A 23,656-nucleotide genomic window follows, 5' to 3' on the forward strand; every position below is an offset into this window, starting at 1 on the left:
ATCCACCAGCACCCAGTTCTGAAAGCTGCTGCTTGGGTGTGAAGGCATGTCAGCACCCGCCCGCCCACCCTAACCGGGACACTCAGCATCGCAGCAGAAACCCAGTGGGATCTTTTGTCCCAGAAAAAGATGACGAGCATTTTCTGTATCTTGGTGACAAATTCAGGAGGAGGGATCCAAGCTACCCACTAGCACCACAGCGTACTGACCACCGGATGCTTTATGACCAGTGTGCGACCCCTGTGGGAGAACACTTGATCGGAACAGTCCTGCCAATGCTCTAGGCGAGTGATGACCTCGGCATTCAGCTCTTGCCAGTTCGCTGGCCAGGACCCCTCAGCTGAGCAAGGCAGATTCTCAAGTAGAGGAGATGGGTGGTGCTCCAGGCAAAAAACCTGAGCTCCTCCGGCAGAGAGTCCAACCACCACTGACTCACCAGGAGTCCAGGACATTTTCCACAGTTGATTCTAGTGGAGGATGCCTGGGTATAGGCCCTCTGCCGTCCGCGCTTGCTCCGCAGGTCAACGGGATCCATAACTGTGAGGAGCACTTCATCAGCCAAGAGGATGACCTCCACAACCGGCCTGGGCAGAGCCAATTCCGACAACCTCCTCCACTAGAGGCACAGGAAGGGCTCCACGCAGGTGGCATGTTACTGACTGGACATAGGGTGCCCCTGATGTACTCCTCTCCTGACGGGATTGGGGCACCATCAAGGACCCACCAACTGCAATCAGACATTGCAGCGGCATACAGAAGTCAGATCCAGCTGACGAAACGCATTCTGAACCCGAATGTCAGCACACTCCCAAACAAATATTTGTGATCCATCCTGTCGAAAACCTTCTCCTGATCTAGGGAGAGGAGGGCACCCGACAGACCAGCCCTCTGGGAATGATAGGCCAGATCCATGACCAAGTGGATGTTGTCATGGATTATCTGGCCTGGAGAGGGTAGGATGAGTCAGGGTGGATCATGTGTGCCAGCACGGTGCCAAGATGAGCAGGGGGTGGAGTTAATATGACAGGTGATTCTTCACCTTGCTCTCACACTGTTACAGTGAAGCTTAATGGATAGCGTCTTATCTTTTTTTTTATTTGTTCATTGACTCATCGACGTGTACAGCACAGAAGGAGGCCATTCGGCCCATTGTGTCTGCGCCGGTCAACAAGGTTCTGACTACACTAACCCCATTTTCCAGTGCTTGGCCCATAGCCCTGGAGGCTATGGCAATGCAAGTGAATATCTAAATACTTCTTAAATGTTACGAGAGTTTCTGATTCAACCACCCTTTCAGGCAGTGAGTTCCAGACTCCCACCACCCTCTGGGTAAAAAAAATTCTCCTCAACTCCCCTCTTATCCTTCTACTTCTTACCTTAAGCCCTTGCCCCCTGGTTATTGGTCCCTCTACTAAAGGAAAAAGTGCTTTTCTAAGCCCATCATAATCTTAAACGCCTCTGCCAGGTCCCCTCTCAACTTTCGCTGCTCCAAAGAAAACAATGCCAGCCTATTCAATCTTTCCTCATAGCTCAGACCCTCCAGGCCAGGCAGCATCCTGGTAAATTTCCTCTGTGCCCTCTCCAATGCAACCACATCCTTCCTATAATGTGGTGACCAGAACTCCCCTTCCCCTACAGCCTTCTTGGCTCAACGTTGAGGTCAACAATTTCAGACTCAGATTTGATTAATCTTTTCGATTATTTTGTGTTCCTTTTTCTTTGCATGCTTCAGTCTTACTCTTGTATTGCTTTCGGATCACAGCTGTTCATCATTCTGCCATTCATACTTTCCCTAGAAACATCTTGTGTTTCTTTACTTGTCCCATTATTACCCCCTTTGGTTCTGCCCCATCAACTCCTTTGTCATTTAATGTCTCCCATCTTCCACCCTATCACAGACCTTCCCTTTTGTTCTTTTCCCACCTTCCCACATTTCACTTGCTTGAAACCTATCCGATTTCTGACCCTCCCAGTCCTGATGAAAGCCAGCGACCTGAGGCATTAACTCTGTTTCTCTCTCCAAAGGTGCTGCCTGACAATCTGAGTATTTCCAACATTTCTGTTCTGTTTTTAAACCAGCTAATAACCTGTATGAAAAGGACAACCCATTTAAATAGCACTGCTTCATGATCCTTGTTTTCTGTTATCACCATGACTTGCATCATAAATTTATCATGTGACAGCCCAGCTTCTCAATCACTCAGTGTGATCCTTATTTAAACATTATAACAAGTATTTTAAATACTTTCAGTGGAGCCCTGATGCCCACAGAGTAGTCCAATCGAATATTGCTGGAGTACTTTTCTGGTGTGGAATGGGTGCGATCGCCATCCACCATGTTAGACTCTTAGGAGCTTGTCTTATGCCTGTGTTGGCATGGATACTGTCCACTGGCATGAACAATTCACTCCGTCAACCACCAATGCACAGTGGCAGCAGTGTGTACCATATACAAGATGCACTGCAGCAACTCAGCAAGGCTCCTTCAACAGCACCTTCCAAACCCATGATGTCTACCGCCTAGAAGGACAAGGGCAGCAGATGCACCGGAACACCACCGCCTGCAAGTTCCCCTCCTATCCACACATCATCCTGACTTGGAAATATATTGCCGTTCCTTCACTGTTGCTGGGCCAAAATCTTGAAACTCCCTCCCTAACAGCACTGTGGATGTATCTACACCACAGGGACTGCAGCTGTTCAAGAAGGCAGCTCACCACCACCTTCTCAAGGGCAATTAGGGATGGGGCAATAAATGCTGGCCCAGCCAGAGTGGTGCCTATATCCTGTGAAAGAATAAAAAAAATGTTGCTGAAGTGACTCTGGGGTATTTAGAAGCTTGGCAGCTGCCCTCATGACTGACGTGTCCACTGATTGACATCTGAGACACCCTAGTGATAATTTGTGTCAGCTCTTCCTGCCCCTTGTGGATGCCCATCCTGGATGGGAAGCACTCAGTGGATGCAGTTGACCCACCACCAGTTGTTTCCATGTCACTGCTCTCAACAGTGATCATCTCCTGTATGGAAGAAGTGGTGCAACATGAAATCAACTCATGTATGGACAATGAAAATAGTGCTTTTTAAAGAATAAATCATTCTAAGGATGTGGGTGGTAATGGCAATTGCATGTTATGGTGTTGTATAACTATGTCTTTTATTTTTGCACCCTTGTAACCATTTCCTTAGGTTGGAATGTCTGAAACATGTACTCTGTACATCAGTCATGGACTGAGTGCAGTATTTAATTCATTCTCACCAAACTCATCCTGTGAGTGCTGTGTTCAGCAAAGCTGCCTTCTGACAGACGACCAACATGGAAAGATGGAAAACAAGCCACTCAGCCATTGAGTGGCAGACCTTTGCCCCTGGGCTGTTGATGAGCTGCTTCATTGTTTTGCAGAGGTCGTCTGAGGCCTTTTGCTAAAAATAAGTTTTAATCAAGGCCACTCGTCCTCTGTACAGAGCAAGTGAGCGAGGTCAGCCTGAGCCCTCGTGCTTCAAAAACGTGACCACATTCAGAGACAATGCATTGCCTGCAAACACCTTTGAGAGCCCTTGGGCACGTTGGTACATGTGAAAGAATTTCCATTCATAATTCCGATCACACCTCTGTTTACAGGGCGAGTTTCGACGCACGCAGCTCTTCCTTGGAAAGCAAATCACTTTAATGAGGTAACCTCAGCCAAAGGGTTATGGTGAAGAGTGCTGTTTCTTAGGAAGTTAGTTCAATACAAATATTTTCCAGGTTGTTGTAAGGGTGGCCCAGTTGTACTATTAGTAATAGAGTTGAACTACAGGCACTTCTTGGATAGAAACTTTAAGTTTATTTACAACATACTCAGCAGCAACTATACATGTGCTTTCAACTCTAGCTCCATCTTTACAGTGTCTGCTGAGGCACTCTCCTATTGGTAACTACAGACCATGTGATCCTTCCTAACAAGCATTATTCTTAAGGGTACATTACACACTGCATAAAACCATATTTACTCCATTCCTCCCCCTTTAACTCAGCTATACATATTACATTTACAAGTACATTTACAAGCAGTTGCTGACATTGCCCACAATGCTTTACCATACTCTTTAATTTGCCATCCATCCTTGGCCACTATAAGTAGCTGCGTGCTATGGTCTTCATTCGGGAACTTCCTGGATGGGAACTGTGTTTATCAATTAAATGTGTCTCCCTTCCCTTTGGAGGAACTATCACTCGAGCACCCCACAATAGGATGCCATCCTGGCCGGTTATTTCATGTCATGAGGGAGGGTGAGCTGTGAGGAGGATGCAGAGATGCTTCAGTGTGATTTGGACAAGCTGAGTGAGTGGGCAAATGCATGGCAGATGCAGTATAATGTGGATAAATGCGAGATTATCCACTTTGGTAGCAAAAACAGGAAGGCAGATTATTATCTGAATGGCTATAAACTGAGAGAGGGGAATGTACAATGAGACCTGGGTGTCCTTGTACACCAGTTACTGAAGGTATGCATGCAGGTGCAGCAGGTGGTAAAGAAGGCAAATGGTATGTTGGCATTCATAGTGAGAGGATTCAAGTACAGGAGCAGGGGTGTCTTGCTGCAATTATAGATGAGATGGAATATCATGTACAGTTTTGGTCTCCTTATCTGAGGAAGGATGTTCTTGCTATAGAGGGAGTGCAGTGAAGGTTTACCAGACTGATTCCTGGGTTGGCGGAACTGACATATGAGGAGAGATTGAATCAGTTAGGGTTATTTTCGCTGGAGTTCAGATGAATGAGGGGGGATCTCATAGAAACCTATAAAATTCTAACAGGAATAGACAGGGTAGATGCAGGAAGGGTGTTCCCAATGGTGGGGGAGTCCAGGACCAGGGGTCCCAGTCTGAGGATACGGGGTAGACCATTTAGGACTGAGATGAGAAATTTCTTCACCCAGAGGGTGATGAGCTTGTGGAATTCGCTACCACAGAAACTAGTTGAGGCCAAAACATTATATGTTTTCAAGAAGGAATTAGATATAGCTCTTGGGACAAAAGAGATCAAAGGATAAGGGGAGAAAGTGGGAACAGGCTATTGAGTTGGTTGATCAGCCATGATCATAATGAATGGCGGAGCAGGCACGAAGGGCCGAATGGCCTACTCCTGCTCCTATTTTCTATGTTTCTATGTCTTCTGTTGAAGTACAGTTTCATTTTATCAGCTACGGGCTCCTGTGGCCAATCATGTAGCACTTGTTCTCGGACTTGAGATAAGACTGGGTCTCAGTTTGTCCAGTCTCGAACCTGTTGAGCACATGCTGGTGAGGAATCTAAGAAACTTAACAGTAAAAGACGTTCCTGGGACATGTTCATCATTTTCTTGTAAAGGCAAATGACTAAGGGCATCAGTGTTTGTGATTTGATTGCCAGGCCAATGTACAAAAGTGTATTCATATGCTGCCAGAATTAAGGCCCATCGTTGTAAACTTGCTGAGGCCATGGGTGGTACAGCCTTGTCCTCACTAAACAATCCTAGCAGTGGTTTGTGGTCTGAAACGATTGTAAAATGACGGCTGCGAACATACTGGTGAAACCTCTTGACACCAAAGCTGATGGGCAGGCCTTCTTTTTCTATCTGCAAGTATCCCTTTTCCACTGTGATGAGTGTTCTTGATGCATATCCTATTCACTGTTCCATGCCGTCATTTATCTGATGAGGTAGCACTGCTCCCACTCCATAGGGAGATGCTCCACTTGTCAGCACCAACTCTTTCTTCTGGTCATAGGTTGGATGAGTGTAATAATTGTTTCATCTTTATGAAAGCTTCTTTCTGGTGCGTCTCCCAAGACCAACATTGGTTATTTTTGAGTAGAGAATGCAGTGGGGCCAACAGTGTAGACAAATTGGTTAAGAACCGCCCAAAATAGTTGATCATTCCTAGGAATGATTTGAGCTCAGAAGTGTTCTTTGGCGCCGGTGCCTTTCTTATGGCTCTCACTTTCTCCTCAACTGGGTGGAGGGTCTGTGAATCTCCCAGTGACCCAAATAAATTAGCCCCCCAACTTGGAACATGCACTTATCTTTTTTTAAAAGTATTCCAGCTTGCAAGAAACGATTTAAGACTTCTAAGTTTGCCAAATGCTCTTTTTCAGTGAATCCTGTCACCAATACATCTAAATAGACTACAACCTGGGGCAATCCCTGCAGTAAGCTTTCCATTGTTCTCTGAAAGATGGCACAAGCTGAGGAGACACTGAAAGCAATCGTGTATATTGGTACAACTCTTTGTGGGTATTAATTATGACAAATTCCTGGGAGGCATTATCTAACTCTACTTGTTGATAAGCATGACTCATATCAAGCTTTGTGTACAATGTCCCTCCTGCCAGCTTGGCATACAGGTCTTCGAGTTATGGATTGGGATGCCTATCCAGCTTGGCTACTTTATTAACCGTCAGTTTGTAGTCACTACAAATTCGGACACTTTGGTCAGGTTTAAGGGTAGGGACTATGAGCACTGCCCATTCTGTGAACTGAACAGATTGTATAGCGCCCAGTTTCTCTAGCCTGTTGAGCTCGGTGTCAACTTTTTCTTGCAGGGTGTATGGCAGTAGTCTCACTTTCATGAAGTGAGGGGTTGCTTCTGGATCCCCCTAAATCTTGGCCCACAGGCCTTGGATTTTCCCCAGTTCGTCTTTGAAGACTGTGGCCTACTTTCTAAGTCACTCTGGTAGCTCACATGTTCACAATTGGAAAATATCAGACTATTCTAACTTAATCTCCTTTAACCAATTGTTCCCAGTAGGCTTGGGCCTTCACCTGCTACCACCATCAGGGGTAGCTTTGCCAATTGACTTCCATAATGGACAGTTACTCTGCTTATGTCTTTTACTTGAATGTCTTCACCTTTATACATTTTTAACTTGGCAGCTGTTTGTTCTAGGCTTAATTGATGTTCACCATTATTCAAATGTCTGAAGGTATTTTCCCCAATTATTGCACTGGAAACTCCCGTGTCCACTTCCATTTTAACAGGTTTGCCATTTACTTTCATTGTGACAAATATTGGTTCTGTCTTTCCAACTTTCAGATTAAACAAGTAAATGTCAGAATTTGTTGTTTCTGGCTCTTCTACATTGTAGATTTCATTGGGCTTCTTCTTTTGTTTACAAGCCTGCTTGAATCTTTCCTTGCACTGCCTCAACATATGTCCTTTCCTGTGACAATAGTAGCTTTCGATTTTTTTAAAACTGCCAATCACTAAAAAGATTGATTGTTTCCACCTCTATTAAAATTATTCTTCGATCTCGCTGCTAAGTTATTTTTCTTTATTGTTCAGCCAGCTTCCGCTTCTCAGCAGAGACTTGCTCTCTCGTGTCACGTTTGCTTGAGGTTTCCCACCTGATGTGGAGGACGGCACCATTTTGCGCACCCTGTATTGCTTGTGAATCTCTTGCAGTGCTTTCCATGGCCAGCGCTATCTCTAGCGTCTTCTTGAAATCCAGATTCACTTCAGACAATAACCTTTTCTGAGTAGTGCCCTCTTTCACATCACACTTTAAATGATCTCTGGGCATGTTGTTCAGAGTCGTACCAAACTCACAATGTTCCGTTAGCTGCTTCAAATTTGCCACGTAGCATGAAATTGTCTCACTCGGGGCTCTATTTCGTGAATTAAACCTGAATCTCTGCATCGTGACTGAGGGCTTGGGTTGAAAGTGACCCTTCACGAGGTCCACCAATTCATTGAAATTCTTTGAATCTGGGGCACTGGGTGCTGTCAAACTTCAAATCAAATTGTAGATTTTGCTCCCACAAGTACTCAAGAGGATCACTCGCCTCTTCTCTTCCCCTGTAATCTCGTTCACTTGAAAAAGAATGTGAGGCGTTCTATGTATTGAGACCAAGCACCTATGGTTGGTTCAAAAGTATTAATTCTCCCGAATTGTGGCATTTTGAGAGAGGATAACTTTTTGAATTCTAATGGAGCTTGCTGCTTACAATCATTGGGCGAGTTACAGTATTGATTTCTTTTTAACTTGATTTCTTCTGTTCAACCCTGTTTTATCCTCATCGCCAGTTTGTTGTAAGGGTGGCCAAGTTGTACTATTAGTAATAGAACTGAACTGCAGACACTTCTTGGGTGGAAATGTTAAGTTTATTTACACATTCTCAGCAGCAACCATGTGTGCTTTCAACTCCAACTCCATCTCTACACTGTCTGTTGAGGTAGCCTGCGATACTCTCCTATTGGTTACCACAGTTCATGTGATCCTTCCTAACAAGTATTAGTCTTAAAGGTACATTACACACTAAATAAAACCATAATTACAGGGTGGTTATCCCATATTGATCTCTTGCTTACTTAAGCCAAGACATTGATGGAATGAAGCATTGTTCCATCTCTTAAAAGAAACTGCCCATCTCAATCTTAATGAAGTGGAACATAGACGTTGTTGTAATGTAGGCGACATGGGATTCACTTTGGAGACAGTATGATTCCACGGACAGCAATGAAACCATGGCTGATGTGAAACATAAAAAAAAAACTGAGGTATTATCTTGGATTATTTACTGACTGTGAGGGTAGGCAGGAAATCCACTCCTTGGCATGTACTTCTGCTGGAAATGTTGAACTGGACACTGGGACATGCTTATGGACAGCCTGGCTCAGCAGGTCAAGGCTGAGCCAGATCATATGTGGAGAAGCACAGTCAGTCAACTCCTGGACTGCCTGTAGGAGAGTAAGGAGTGAAGGAAAGTGAAACAGGATAAATTCAAATTCATGTTTATTAGGTATTAGCCATGGACGAATTAGAAGGCTGTGGGTTCAAGTCTCACAACAGAGACTTGAAAACGTAATGCAGGTTGGCACTTTGATGTAGGGCTGCATTCCTTTGGAATCGAAAGAGATGTTAAACCAAGGCCTTAACTGCCATCGCAGGTGGATTTAGTAAAACATACCATGGCAATATTTTGAAGAATAGCAGAGGAATTCGCTCCTGCATCCTGGCCAATATCAGAAGCAGTAACATCACATTGCTGTTTGAGGGGGTGGGGTGCAGGAATGGGAAGTTGTGTAGAAATTGGCTGTTTTGTTTCCTACATCACAACAGTTGGTTGTAAAGTGTCTTGGGACATGCTGAGACTGTGAAAGGTGCTGTATAAATGTAAATCTTTCTTATAAGAAGTAACTTATCCACTTTCTTGCCCTACAGACCCTGATGAATATCTCTGTGATATGTTTTATGCCTCTTATACCTTACAGGAATTTGTGCTTATTTCAGTTTCTGCATGTGCTGAACAAGCTACAGTTCACAGCCTGTTGCATACAGCCTTCTATCCTATTCTACAGCCTTAACACAAAATATCAGAACTGCTTCAGCATGGGACCCTTTCTCAGTTACGAGCCAGTGATCAGATTCAATGAAGTCAGCTGTCACAGTAAAAGAAACATGCTTATTTATTTTGTTGAATTCCTCAGAGGTGTGGAACCCACTTTTTAGTCACCAAATCTGCAGAGGCCAATTCTCAATTAACAATGGCCCGAGATTGATCCTAGGTTACCATCAATACAATGGGATAATATTTATTTATATGATGTGCTTGTTGCACAGGAGCAGACTGACTATTCATCAATACTCCAGATGATTAACTGCAAGAATTCATGTTATAAACTGAATCCTTTCCAATCATTTAAGCAAACTTAACTTACAAACCTTCATGAAGCCCCCATTGTATTTTAACAGTAGCTTATTACCTTTGCATTACTCATTATCACCTGCTGTGCCACCATGTGAAACTAGGGGGTGAATTTTACAGGGGGACAGATCACCTAACGCCACTCCCGTCGAAAGGTTGGTTGGCATCTTGCCAATTGCCCCGCAGCAATAATACGCTGGGGGTGGCCTTCATTAATTGAGAGATTAGCCAGCAGCTTTGTAGTCCCTACAGTCCCTGCAGCCCTCAGGAGGAAGAAGATGTCTTCTACTAGTCTCTAGTCCAGGCATTTTGGTCAGGCAGAGATTGGAGACTCCTGCAAGGGGGAGGAGGTGGGGTGGGTGGGGGATAGGGTTTTCGAGGCTTGGTAGGGGCACAAGTTGAGGGGATACCATCTTGGGGGGTTGCCCCTGATATGCACAAGAGATTCCTGAAGAAGGTAACACCCCTCCGCCATCCTTACAGCAACCTGTGCTGTCAAAGCTGCCAGACTGCTTGCCATTCCCTGTCTTTGACCATATGAAAAACTGAGGTGGAGGCGGATTGAGGTCCTTATGTGGCGGCTAATTGTCCACTTAAGGGCCCCAATAGGCCTAAGGGTGGGTGGGCTGCCTGATGCCTTATCTGCCCCCCACCCCCCCCACCCCAGTAATATAGGGGACACAGCAGTGGACTAGCCAACTGCTTTATTTTGCGTGTCACCCCCTGCCTTCAAATATGCTGGGGGTGGGGGCGCAGGGGCCATAAAATTTACCCCTAGGTGTGGCAAATTAACTTTGTAACCCAGTAAGTGATGTTTTATCACTCGGATCCACAGTATCACAGCCTTCTTGTCCTTTTATGGAAAATTGGAGCAGTCAAGCATCAGATAGCACCACATATAATAATGGTGAGGGTTTACTTTACAGACCGTAAAATTGATTTGCAAAACACCGTTTCTAGCAGACAAACTTGCAGAATTGAGCTGCTGGCTGCTCCTGCTAGGCCCATGTGGTGTGAGACTGGAGTCATACACACAGATACGCCCCCGCTGTGTGCACCCAAAGAGGTTGAAAGAGCAAGGCCACGATGTAACAGATGTCAACGAGCTGATGCAAGGCACAAATACTCAAACTGGTTATCGAATGTGCAGGGGATGCTTTCCTTATTCACTGCTGAAACACCAAACAATAGGATGGGCCCTGTTTTGAGGCTATTTAAAAAACAGTTGCAGCTGAGGTGCTTTTTACTTACTTGTGCTTAGCAAAGTTGGTGGAAGCAATGTGGTGAGTTGCTGGAGGAGTTTGAAGGTTTCTGCTGACCACAGAAAGGCCGACACTATTGTCTCGCTTAAGAATGGGGGTCAATAATTGAGGGGTCAGCAACATGAGGAGGACTGACAGAGGAGGAGGCAGTGAGGGGATCCTCAGCCAGGGGGAAGATGAAGAAGGGCTCTGCTTAAAGACCCCACCTTGAGAGGGTCTTCTGGGAGCACCAGTCCTACGTTGGGATGAGTCAGGAGCAGTGCCTCAGGAAGCTTCGCTTCGCTAAGAAGGTAGGTATGAAGTTGTGTCACTTCCTTCATGAAGGCCTGGAGCCTCAAACCAGGGTGAAGATAGCTGTCCCAGTGGCTGTGAAGATCAGCATTGCCCTTTCATTCTTCACAACCAGTTTCTTCCAGGTGACAGCAGGCAATGTGTCGCAATTTGCCATCCACAGAAATATTCGGGAGGTGACAGAGGCATCGTACAGGAGGAGAGAGGACTTCATCCTCTTCTCCTTGAGGAGGGAAGACCAGGATGAAAGAATATGTGGATTTACCAGGATAGCAGGCTTTCCGATTCAGCAGGGCATCATCAACTGCACCCATCTGGTTCTGTGTGGCTCCTCACATCAACTGGGTGCCACATTGCAACTGCGAGGGCTGCCAATGTGCAATTAGTGAAGAAGTTCATCTCGGTGTATGTCCGCCATCCTGGCAGTGTCCATGATGCTTTCATCCTGCATCACCAGCCCGGTCCTGGTAGTACCCCTTCACTTACCTTTCACTTTGGCTCCTTGTGGCTGGGGACTGTGGGGACTGTAGGGAATTTAAAAAGGAATTGCATAAGAACCTGAAAGAGAAAAGTGTGCAAGGCTACAGGGAAAGGAAGTGAGAGTGGGACTAGCCAAGTTGCTCTTACAGAGAGCTGGCATGAGCTTGACAGTCTGAATGACCTCCTTCTGTGTTGTAACTATTTATGTTTCTATGATAACAGGTCCAGAGTGATGGAATCATACAGCACATTTAACTCCTTAAAACAGCTCCAATTAGTTTCACTCCCCTGCTCTTTCTCCATAGCCCATCAAATTTCCTCTTTTCAGCAATGTATCCAATTCCCTTCTAAATGTTACTATTGAATCTGATTCTGCCATCTTTTCAGGCAGTACATTCTGGATCATAGCAATTTGCTTAGTAAAAAAATCAGCCCTGCATCAAGAAATGTCTCTTCATGTCCCCCTGGATTTTTTTTTACTAATCACTAATTACTAATTACTTAACCTGTTCTGACATTCCTGCCAATGGCAACAGTCTTTCCTCAACTACAGCGTCAAAACCCTGTATAATTTTGAACACTTATCATCCTTAAATTAAATAGTCAGTATTTTATAATCAACAACTATCACCTTTTCTAACAAGAATAGCAATAACAGTTGTTCACATAGGTTCACATAGTCTGATGCTGAGCCATATAGGAGATTATAGGGCCATGGGGAAACTACAGGATATTAGGATTAGTTTTAATTTGCTCTAACAAGGAGGCACACTAGGACAGATGATGTCCTTCTGTGGTGTCAACATCTATGGTTCTATAGATAAGGCCCCAAGGTAGTTCCTGTTGTAAAATAATTGTAATTGTCAGGTGAGAATAGCAATGGGCTTGGTTGTGATGCCAAGCTGTGGTCAAATAAACAATGGAGCTCAGTCTCAGTTTTACGTATAAAGAACAGGCAATAGGCTGAGACAATGAAGGTTTGTACCCCGGCAATGTAGGGAATTTAAAAGCATGGAGAAATTAAAATTGTCATTCAAGCCATTAAGTAGTGCAACGATTAAGGAGTTTAAAATAATAAAGGGATTCAGTGGAGTGGATAAAGCTATTCCCTCTGGTGGGAGAATCCAGAACAAGATGGCAGCACCTTAAACGCAGTGCTAGCCCATTCTGGAGTGGAATCTAGGAGTACTTTTCCAAAAAAATGGATAGTGGAAACCTGGAACTAAGGCTGTGGATGTTGGGTCAATTGAAATTTCCTAGATGGATTTTTGTTAGGTAGGGGTATCCAGGGGTGTAGTTTGGGAGTGGATGAAAGGATTAGAAGTACAGATCAGCTATGATCTGACTGAATGCATGTAAAGGGTTGAATGGCCTCCTGTTCCTATACCTATAGGAATAGCAGAATTTAGCAAAGTAGAACAAGCCATGCAGCGTGTGTGACAGTCATAGCTAATTTATTTAAATAATTAAATCAACCAAAGTACAAATTTAACAACAGAGTTTGGAAAAACAGAGTATAGTGGTATAGTTAGAACAATCGACCATAAAATAGGCCATGTTTACACCAATATATTGTCATGTTACTTATCCATAATCTCTCAGTCACTTAGGTGAGAGAGGAAAAAATTCACCAGAACCAAATTCTGTAAATCATTCAGAAATCCATAGCCTGTTTCTATTTATGGTCCAATTCTCATTGTTTCAGATTACTTCCATCTGTCAGAGCAGATAAACATTCATCTTGATTTCTAACGTTTAAAAAAACTGCCTGTTTACTCCATTTTCGAAAAATCTAGTTGAACACAATACACACTCCTATGTCTAGAAAATGACAAAGTTGAGGGTTTTTTTGTCGCACGCAGTGACTGTGAATAAATGAATTTTTAAAAAAGAACGATTCGTTATACAGACACATTTTCAAAAGCCCGTGGTGAGGGTGAGGCTGGGTTCAGGTGTGCATTGAAAATGACACTCCTGGTTGGCCTGTCGCTTTCCGACTCCTCCGGAATGCGCTGCAATTTCCAAACAAGGGTAGGGAGGATCAAGGAAGCCAGCAACCCACTTGCCCCCGATTAACTGGCTCTGAAACTTGTTGAAGAGTTTGTTAACAGCCTGGAGAGGGCCAGAGGGAAAGTTTCACAACAGCGGATGGGAAGAGTGAACAGACTGGTGCATGTTAGCACACACTTGTCGTGAGCATCTGTAGGGAGCCATGATGTGATGTTGGCGCTGAATTAAAATGTTGTTAAAAAAGAGTTATGGAAACTGAGGTGCTGAAGTGGTGGCACAAAGATGCCATTGATTGAGCAGAGAGGGTCAAGTGCCCTGTGATTAACCGTTTGGCAACTTGTCAGCACCATGAAGCTGCCATCTCTCTGATGTCCTGCCTGGTCTATTCCACAAAGCAATGGCAAGCCCAGCTATGGCTGGCATCTCCCTTTGTGCATATTACACTCCAGAGCCTCCAGGCAGCGTCTGGTGTCTCTAGTCAGGCACTGAGCTCCACTCCTGCTTAATTAGGGGCTTTGCATATTAAAATAGCGCTACATCAGTGACACAGATGTGGCGCAGGGTCGGGAAATGGATATGATCCCTGGGTTGAAAATCCAAACCAACTGTATTGTACATATCTGCAGGGTTTTTTTTTTGAAAAGAGTAACTTTAAGAGACATTTCTTATTGAATGAGGGTGTAACTTAACTTAAAGAAGTCCCAGGGAAGCAATGGGCATAAATATTCAATGAATACTAATCTATATTAATATTTGATTATATAAAGATTTAACTTCATTCTCACTTCTTCTTGTTCTATAATGAAAAGCTCAGTGTCATCTGAGCACAATTTCTTACATTTGTTTCATACCTCCTCCTTGGCTCATAGGTGTCTCTTTTGTCTTGAACCACTAGGCCCCACACCTGGGACATGAAAACGTACTGATCCTTCAGTGCAGTACTGAAGGTGTGTTGCATTTTTGGAGTGATGAGGTAGTAATTGCTCAAAAATAACCAGATTAACATCATTTGTCATCCAAGAATGCCTAAAAAAGGGCCAATGCCTTATTGACTTTGAAAAAAATTTCAGGTGACTGGGATAACAGTCTAAGACAGGAACTAGAGATAGACTGGATCATTCCCATTTGATGGGACAGGACAAGACACCTCAGGTGCCGGAAGTGTTGGGTTGACCAGATATGCCAACTGTGGAGGTAGCTGTTGATCTAAGATAACATGGGAGGGTTAATTTTGGAGAGAGCACAATCATTGAGCAAATCCTACCGGGCCACTGCTAAATTTGGCGGGGCCTTTTTCTTAGGCTTTCCTGGCAGCTGCTTGAATTGAGCACAGGCCTCATTTCAATATTGAAATGAGACTCCGTGCACCCATTTCCAGATCCACCCAAGATCTACAGTGGTCTACAATTGTTCCTTAATAAGACTCCTGAAGGCGCAGAATAAACCTGAAGGAATATTTTGCAGAAAACAATTACCTTGAAATAAGTTCACCAGGAGGCGCAGCAATTCTCCATTGCCACCACCATAAGACTTTAGCCCCTGCTGCCCTGTACACAAAGCCCCTCCACTTTCCCAAACTTAACTGCAGCTGCCAATCAGCAAGCAGTGTAGGGGAGTTCATTTGGCGTCTGCAGTTTGGCTAAATAATGATAATAACCCTGAGGACAATACTAAATTGGCTGCATGCCCCAAGGACTATGCCCAGTTCTGGCTGTTAATACCTAGCTTACTCCCATCTCCTTATACCTTATATATTCCCTCTCACTCCCATTGGTCCTCTGACTCTGGTCTTTGGTGCAGCCCCTTCATTTTCCCACAGCATTATGGCACAGTCTTCAGCCCCTACTCTCTAGAAATTGGGCACATTCCCCTTTTAGCTCCCTCTAATCTTACAGGGCCTTTAAAACCTTCTGTAAACCACTCTTGACCCCTTTTCACTCACCACTTGTGAACTTTCTCTCCATGCTGTGGCATCTATTTGCTTATTTATTAATTCCTCCCTTTATAAAATTCATTGCAATATTTTTTATATTATGGTGGTGGTGTGTTGCAGGTCACTCGGGGAGTCCAAGTTGCTGTGGCAACATGCACTTTTACATGCATGTTGTAGACTGGAACTCTGAATAGTGATGGTAGGGGCTCCAACATTCTTTCCATCACATGGCTGACCAGGAATCTCTCCCATTCTTATTGCCTGCCATTGGCATGTGTTTGGCCATGCTAGGAACACACTTCCTTGGCCATCAATCCCTGGAGTGGGTCTTGAACCCGGAGCTTCTGTCTCAGAGGCAGAACCACTGCCTCACAAAACCCCCCAATCTTTTATATTATAAGAGTTGTTAAACATTATTAGAAATTATTGCATGATTTTCAGTGTAGGGACACCTCAAGGGAAGAAAATATACCTCAGGCAAGTAATGAGATGTTGCAGTCAACCTTTCCCAATGAAATGATGATGTGGTCACTACACCAAAGAATCTTACAGTTTCACCACCCCAAAGCAAGAAATCCTGGAATGAATTTGTAGTAACTGAAGGCATAGCCTCTCCTGCAGTCTATCAAGGGTCATGGAGGCTCCGACTAATAAGCCCTAAGTGGGGGCAATCCGGGGAGGTTGGGGTTTCCTGATGAGAGTCCTGATCGAGCATATAGCACCTGAAAAGCTCTCTGTAATAAAGTTCATCTGTTTCTTATTGGAACCTGTCTGCTCTGTCAAGTCGAGAGGTCTAGATAACTAATTCAAATATTATTATTCAAATATTTGCATAACAAATACAGCCTGAATTTAAGTTTCATTTCTTAGACAGAGCTCAGCATCTGGAGTATAATCACACTCTCACCAGTAGGATTAACGCTGCTGCAGGTATAAATGATATGCTTTTCTCTAACTCCAGTCTGAAGGCCTCAGAAATTGCCATAGTTTTTCCCTATAGTCATTCAACAACTGTTATTTCTACATATGATTCTATATATGTTCATACAAAATAGGAGCTGAAATAGGCTATTTGGCCCCTCGAGCCTGCTCCGCCATTCAATAAGATCAAGGCTGATCTGTTTGTGTTTCAAATTCCACATTCCCATCTACCCCATTTGATTCCCTTGTTGAAAAAAATCTATCTACCTCTGCCTTAAAAATATTCAGTGACCCACTTCCACTGCCTTCTGAGGCAGAGAGTTCCAAAGTCGCACAACCCTCTGAGAGAAAAAAATTCTCCTCATCTCTGTCCGAAAAGGGTGACCCCTAATTTTAAAACAGTGCCCCCTAGGTTCGGACTCACCTTTCCACGTCCACCTTGTCAAGACCATTCAGGATCTTATATGCCTCAATCAAGTCACCCCTCACTCTTCTAAACTCCAGTGGAAACAAGCCCAGTCTGTCTAACATTTCCTCATAAGACAGCCCACTCATTCCAGGTACCAATCTAGTAAACCTCCTCTGAACCACCTCCAACACATTTACATCCTTCCTTAAATAAGGCGACCAAAACTGCACACAGTTTTTGAGATGCAGTCTCATCAACGCCCTGTATAACTGAAGCATAACATCCTTACTTTTATGTTCAATTCCTCTTGTCACAAAGGATAGCATTCCATTAGCCTTACATGTTGTACCTGAATACTAACCTTTTGTGACTCATACACTAGAACACCTAGATCCATCTGCACCTCGGAATTCTGCAGTTGCTCTCTGTCTAAGTAATACTCTGCTTTTTTATTCTTCCTGCCGAAGTGAACAATTTCATATTTTCCTACATTATACTTCATCTGCCAGATTTTAGCCCACACAACTTATCTATATCCATCTGCAAACTCCTTATGTCTTCTCCACAACATACTTTCCTACATACCTTTGTGTTGTCTGCAAATTTAGCTGCCATGCCTTTGCAGCTCCCACCTAAGTCACTGATGTAAATTAAAAGAAATTGAGACCCCAGCACAGACCCCTGTGGAACTCCACTAGCCATGTCCTGCCAATCTGACAAAGACCCATTTATGCATACTCTCTGTTTTCTGCCAGTCAGCCAATCTTCAATCCGGGCTAATATGTTACCCCCCCATTCAATTTTTTCTGAAACATGACTATATGGGGCAACTATCAGGCTGGCATTTAAGCATTAGGACCCAGGGGTTTACATCCAATCCAGGTTCAGGGGTTCCATGCTAAATTCAATTTGGACAGCCTCCAGTTCATAGAGGGAATGGACCTATTACAGAAATTGGCACTAATTTCACTTAGGGATGATACAGGCTGGCTAATGCTGAGAAAGTAAACAAAAATGCCATAACAAAAACAGAAACAAAAATACCTGGAAAAACTCAGCAGGTCTGGCAGCATTGGTGGAGAAGAGCACAGTTGACGTTTTGAGTCCTCATGACCCTTCAACAGAACTAAGTAAAAATAGGAAAGGGGTGAAATATAAGCTGGTTTAAGGGGGAGGGGGGGTGGTTGTTGGTACAAGAAGCCAATAATAGGTGGAGATAACCAAAAGATGTCACAGACAAAAGGACAAAGAGGTGTTGAAGGTGGTGATATTATCTAAAGGAATGTGCTAATTAAGGGTAGAAAGCAGGACAAACAAGGTACAGATACTTCTAGTGGGGGTGGGGTGGGGTGAAGGAACACTAAAAGGGCTAAAAGGTAGAGATAAAACACAGTAAAATGTACGATTCACAGGTGGTGCTTGAGATCTGTTGCTGAATTATTAGAGTAAAGGTTCATGTGACAGTCCACTCTGGTGCCTGATTTGGGAGTGCTCAACTTTAGCATTCCTAAAAGGTGGAAACATTCCATTCATCAACACAATTAGGGACAATTTTAGCGGTGAAAATACCCCGTGTGATTTACTCATACCCAGTGGGGGAGATAGTGAGTTAGTGGCATAGCGGTAATGTCACTGGATTAGTAATTCAGAGGCCCTGGCAAATTCTCTGGGGACATGTATTCAAAGCCTACCCCGCTACCTCCCCTCCCCCCCGCCCCTCCCTCAATGACAGCTAGTGGAATTTAAATTTGTTAAAAATCTGGAACTGAAAAGCTAGTCTCAGTAATGATGACCGTGAAACCATCATCAATTGTCATGAAAACCCATTTGGTTCGCTAATGCCCTTTAGGGAAGGAAATCTACCGTCCTTATCTGGTCTGGCCTACATGTGACTCCAGACCCACAACAATCTGGTTGACTCTGAACTGCCCTCTGAGATAACTGAACAAGCCACTCAGTTCAAGAGCAATTAGGGATGGGCAGCAAATGTTGGTGTTGCCAGCAACGATCACATCCCATGAAACAAAAAAGAACTCACTGCTTTTCTTCCCATTGGTTGTGATCTTAACCTGCTCTTCTGATCAGGCAAGGGGGGCCACTCAGCATATGGCAGATGGGTCCTTCTTTTTATATATGTAGATGATGATGTTGCCTGCACTGCAATTTTAACCAGCAGGCAGAATGGCCAACCTGGTGAGCAACTGGGGCCAGAAGAGGCGCTGAAAGATCATTTTTAACATGTTTAACTCATTTTCTTGTGGACTAAGAGGAACAGGAGTGACGGAACGTTTAGCTATGCGGCAGAACCTTTAGCCACAATGTCTTGCACTCTGGAACGTTCTTCCTAAACCCCTCAACCTTGTCTCCTCTCTTTGCACCTTCAAAACCCTGCTGAAGATTTACCCTTTGGCCACTTGTTCAGTCACTTTCTGAAAACCACACTTGTGCATTCATGCAACCAACATCCCGAAGCAATTTACATGAAACCAGAGAACATCAAGCAGGAAATGAACAAGTGAACTGTTTGAATTTACGGTTATTTTAACCGTATTGCTCATGACATCCATTTTCACTACCTGACTAATGATCTCGTAAGATCCTGGGATGGGCAGAGCAGGATCCTCAGCCTCAAGCTTACAGATTATGAGGGTAGGTTTTCTGCTTCTTTATTCACCAGACAACCATCATGAACTGGAACTGGAACAATTTTCTAACGTGTGCTCCAGCTGGTGAGATTCCCCATCAGAAGCAGAAACTTGTCTTTTTAATTTCTTTGGTGGGTTGCCAAACTGGTGGACTGTAGGCTAACATCTCAGTAGTCAAAAAAATTGAATGCATCCTCTCAGGAAGCTTTGACATATAGAATTTTTTACCTGAGGATTCTGGTTTATATTTGCGTACATGACTGGATATATCCTCTTAATCATTGATTAGTACAACCAATGACCATTATATTGCTGAAATGCTGTGTTAAGAAATAGACCCAGAAGTGTAGTGACCCATATTTCTGATGTGTAGTGGTGGCCTCATCACCTTTTGTAGCAACCTGTAGAAGTTAAAAATTCTTGACATTTCCAACCTCCATCATTCAACTATATTTTCAATGTGAAGCATTGACATAATCTCTCTGTCAGCTCTATCAAGAAGGGCTTTTGCCAATGTAAAATGCACATGTGAATAGTTTCATTAAAAAAAATGGACTCAGCTTATTTTGTCTATTCCTGATAATATCGTGGCCTGTAATTTCAATTGTGTGCCACAATACAGAAGATCAGGTATGGAGGTACTTCTGGCTCAAGAACTTCCTATATTGGAAATGCCATTGATAGGTCCACCACTTTAAGTCTGTTCAAGTTAATTGCGGGCCTTGTGAATCAGTCTTGTGCTCAGATTCTCAAATATGCACTCCCAGCAAACAAAGTTATCTGTCAGGAGCGCTGAAGAAGGAAAGTTTATCCCTGTCTTCTTTAGCGACTTAACATAAGCAAAAAACAGCAACAGATGGATCTCAGAATCTAGGGTCCAACATTTTTCATTCTGCTACAGCTGGAATAGAATTATATCTTAACCAGACTATTAATGAAATTACAGGGACACATGGCTTTCAAAGCTGTGACTTCTGAGCCTGTGATTATATTAGCGTCATTGAGAAATGACACACCTGGAATAATCATTCCTTCAAGGCACTTAAATAGCTAACATGCTACTTAATCATGGACAGTGTCAAAGGCTTGAGTAATCCGACTGTGCAGAAAAAAACCATCAGAAGCTAGCAGAGAAAAATAATTTGATTGACAGAGTCCTTTTTGTTCTGTCAAACAGAGTAATAGAATGACATAGATTTGGATCTTCCTTCCGGGGGTAGGGGAGGGGACCAGAGACAGACTGTTCCAGGTCCTGAACCCGTCCATGGGGGGAAACAGTGAGTCACCTGTGATTTTCATGAGGGCAGCTAACTAATGGCCTGGAGGCAGGCTTGCCATCCAATTAAGGGCAGTAGGTGAGCTCTTGAAACAAAAACAAAAACAAAAATACCTGAAAAAACTCAGCAAGTCTGACAGCATCTGCAGAGAGGAACACAGTCAATGTTTCGAGTCCATATGACTCTTCATCAGAAGAGCTCTTGAACTGGAGGACCAATCAGAGGCCTTCCACTATGAAAGGAGCAGCAGCTGGGATTGGAGTTAAGTAAGAGAGAACACAAGAACATGAGAGATAGGAGCAGGAGTAGACCATTGGCTTGTCGAGCCTGCTCCGCCATGTAATATGGTCATAGCTGATCTAGGGCTTCAAATCCACTTTCCTACTCACTCCCCATATCTCTTCATTCCCTGTGAGTCCAAAAATCTGTCCATCATGGCTCTAAATATATTCAACAATGGAGTATCCACAACCCTCTTGGTTAGAGATTTCCTAAGATTTACAACCCCTTGGATGAAATAATTTCTCCTCCTCTCAGTCCTAAATGATCATCCCCTTATTCTGGGACTCTGCCCTCGTGTTTTAGATTCCCCAGCCAGCGGAAACAGCCTCTCAGTGTCCACCTTATTAAGCCCCTTCAGAATCTTATGTTTCGGTGAGATCCCCTCTCATTCTTCTAAACTCCAGGAAACGTAGGCTCAATTTACTCAGCCTCTTATCAAAGGACAACCCCCTCGTCCCAGAGACCAATTTAGTGAACCTTTGCTGTACTGCCTTCAATGCAAGCATATCTTTCCTTTAAATATGGAGACCAAAATGGCACACAGTGGGCTGAGTTTTGTGGGGCCGACGGGGTCCTCACTCATCGGTTGAAGAACCAGTGGGGAACCCCCATCAGTTCCATGGGGGAGATGGAATGAAGTAACCTTCAGGCACTAAAGTGGCCACCATTGGGCTTCCCCCATGATTGAGGTCCCCGGCGGCGGAAATCCTGCCTGCCGACAGCTGTTGGCCTATCAGAGGCTAGCAGCAACTGGTTAGCGCCAATGCTGGTGCGAGAGGCCCAGAAATGCTATGGGATTCCAGACCAAAGGTGAGCGAGGTTGGGTTTGGAGTCGCAAGGGGGATTGTTGGGAGATGGGGTGCAGGGTGGTTGGGAGCAAGGGCAGTGGTGTGGCTTTCGATGGATCCCCCCCTCTTGATGCTTGGTCCCTCATGATTGACGACATTATCTGGATGAGTGCAGCTCCAATAACACTCAAGAAGCTTTACACCATCCAGGACAAAGCAGCCCACTTGATTGGCACCCCATTCACCACCTTCAGCATTCACTCCCTCCACCACTGACAAACAGTGGCAGCAGTGTGTACCATATACAAGGTGCACTGCATGACCTCACCAAGGCTCCTTTGACAGCACCTTCTAAACTTGCGAGCGCTACCACATAGAAGGACAAGGGCAGCAGATGCATGGGAATATCAATTGTAAGTTCTGCTCCAAGCCACTCACCAACCTGACTTGGAAGTGTGTTGCTGTTCTGTCACTGTCACTGGGTCAAAATCCTGGAACTCCCTCCCTAACAACACAGGGATTGCAGCGGTTCAAGGGATAGCTCACCACCACCTTCTCAAGGGCAACTAGGGTTGGGCAGCACATGCTGACCTAATGAATGACACCCAAATCCAATATAAGAATTGAAAATCTACATATGCTATATCTATACTAACCAGATAGAAAACTTCTTGATAAAAGCAGAATACTGCAGATGCTGGAAATCTGAAATAACAACAGAAAGTGCCAGTAAAACTCAGCAGGTCTGTCAGCATCAGTGGAGAGAGAAGCAGAGTTAGTGTTGCGAGTCTGTATGACTCTTCTTCACTCTGACAGACTTGATGAGTTTTACCAGCACTTTCTGTTGTTATTTTGGAAAACTTCTCGTACCATTCACTTCAACCATTGCTGTGATAATACTTCAAAATCATTATGTTGACAAATTCAAGACCTGGAGTGTTTGTCAGGCCTTGCTGCATACAGTTTAGCTGCCAAGTTCATCTGTATTACAACAGTGAATGCACTTTGAAAGTACTTCATTGGCTGTGAAGAGCCACAATGGGATATTCCCAGAACGTGAAAGATGCTGTATAAATGCTCGTTCTTTCCAAACAATGTTTTTGAGGGGTGATTGGAAGTGGGAGGCCCTGTGATATCCAACCAAAGTTAGCAACTCTAGCCTTGGCCCCTACTCACACAGCTCACACAACTCTCATGGGGGTTAAAATCTAACCCGTAGTGTGCAGTAAGGTTATATTTTGTAGCTTTCACTAACTTTTGCCCAAACAACTAAAACTGTACTTAGAGCCTATAATTAAAAAAAAGCGCTGTCCCCTCAGCTGATGAATCATTGCTCCTCCATGCTAGACACCTATTGGATAAAGTACTGAGGGTGGCAAGGACATAGAATGTACTCTGGCTGGGGTACTTCACCAAGAGTGACTTAGTGGCACCACTACTGCCTGAGCTGGCTAAGTCCTGAAGGACATAACTGCAAGACTGGGCCTGTGACTAGTAATGGGAGAACCAGCAAGAGGAAAACCTGTTTGATCTCATCCTCACCAGCCCACCTGTCATAGATGCATCAGTCCATGACAGTGTTGGTTAGTGGGACCACTGCACAGTCGTTGTGAAGGTGAAGTCTTCACTTTGAGGACACTCTCCATGATGTTGTGTGGCACTAGCACTATGCTGAATGGAATAGGTTCAGG

This window comes from Carcharodon carcharias, chromosome 1 (genome assembly GCF_017639515.1).
Source record: "Carcharodon carcharias isolate sCarCar2 chromosome 1, sCarCar2.pri, whole genome shotgun sequence".
Classification (NCBI taxonomy): Eukaryota; Metazoa; Chordata; class Chondrichthyes; order Lamniformes; family Lamnidae; genus Carcharodon; species Carcharodon carcharias.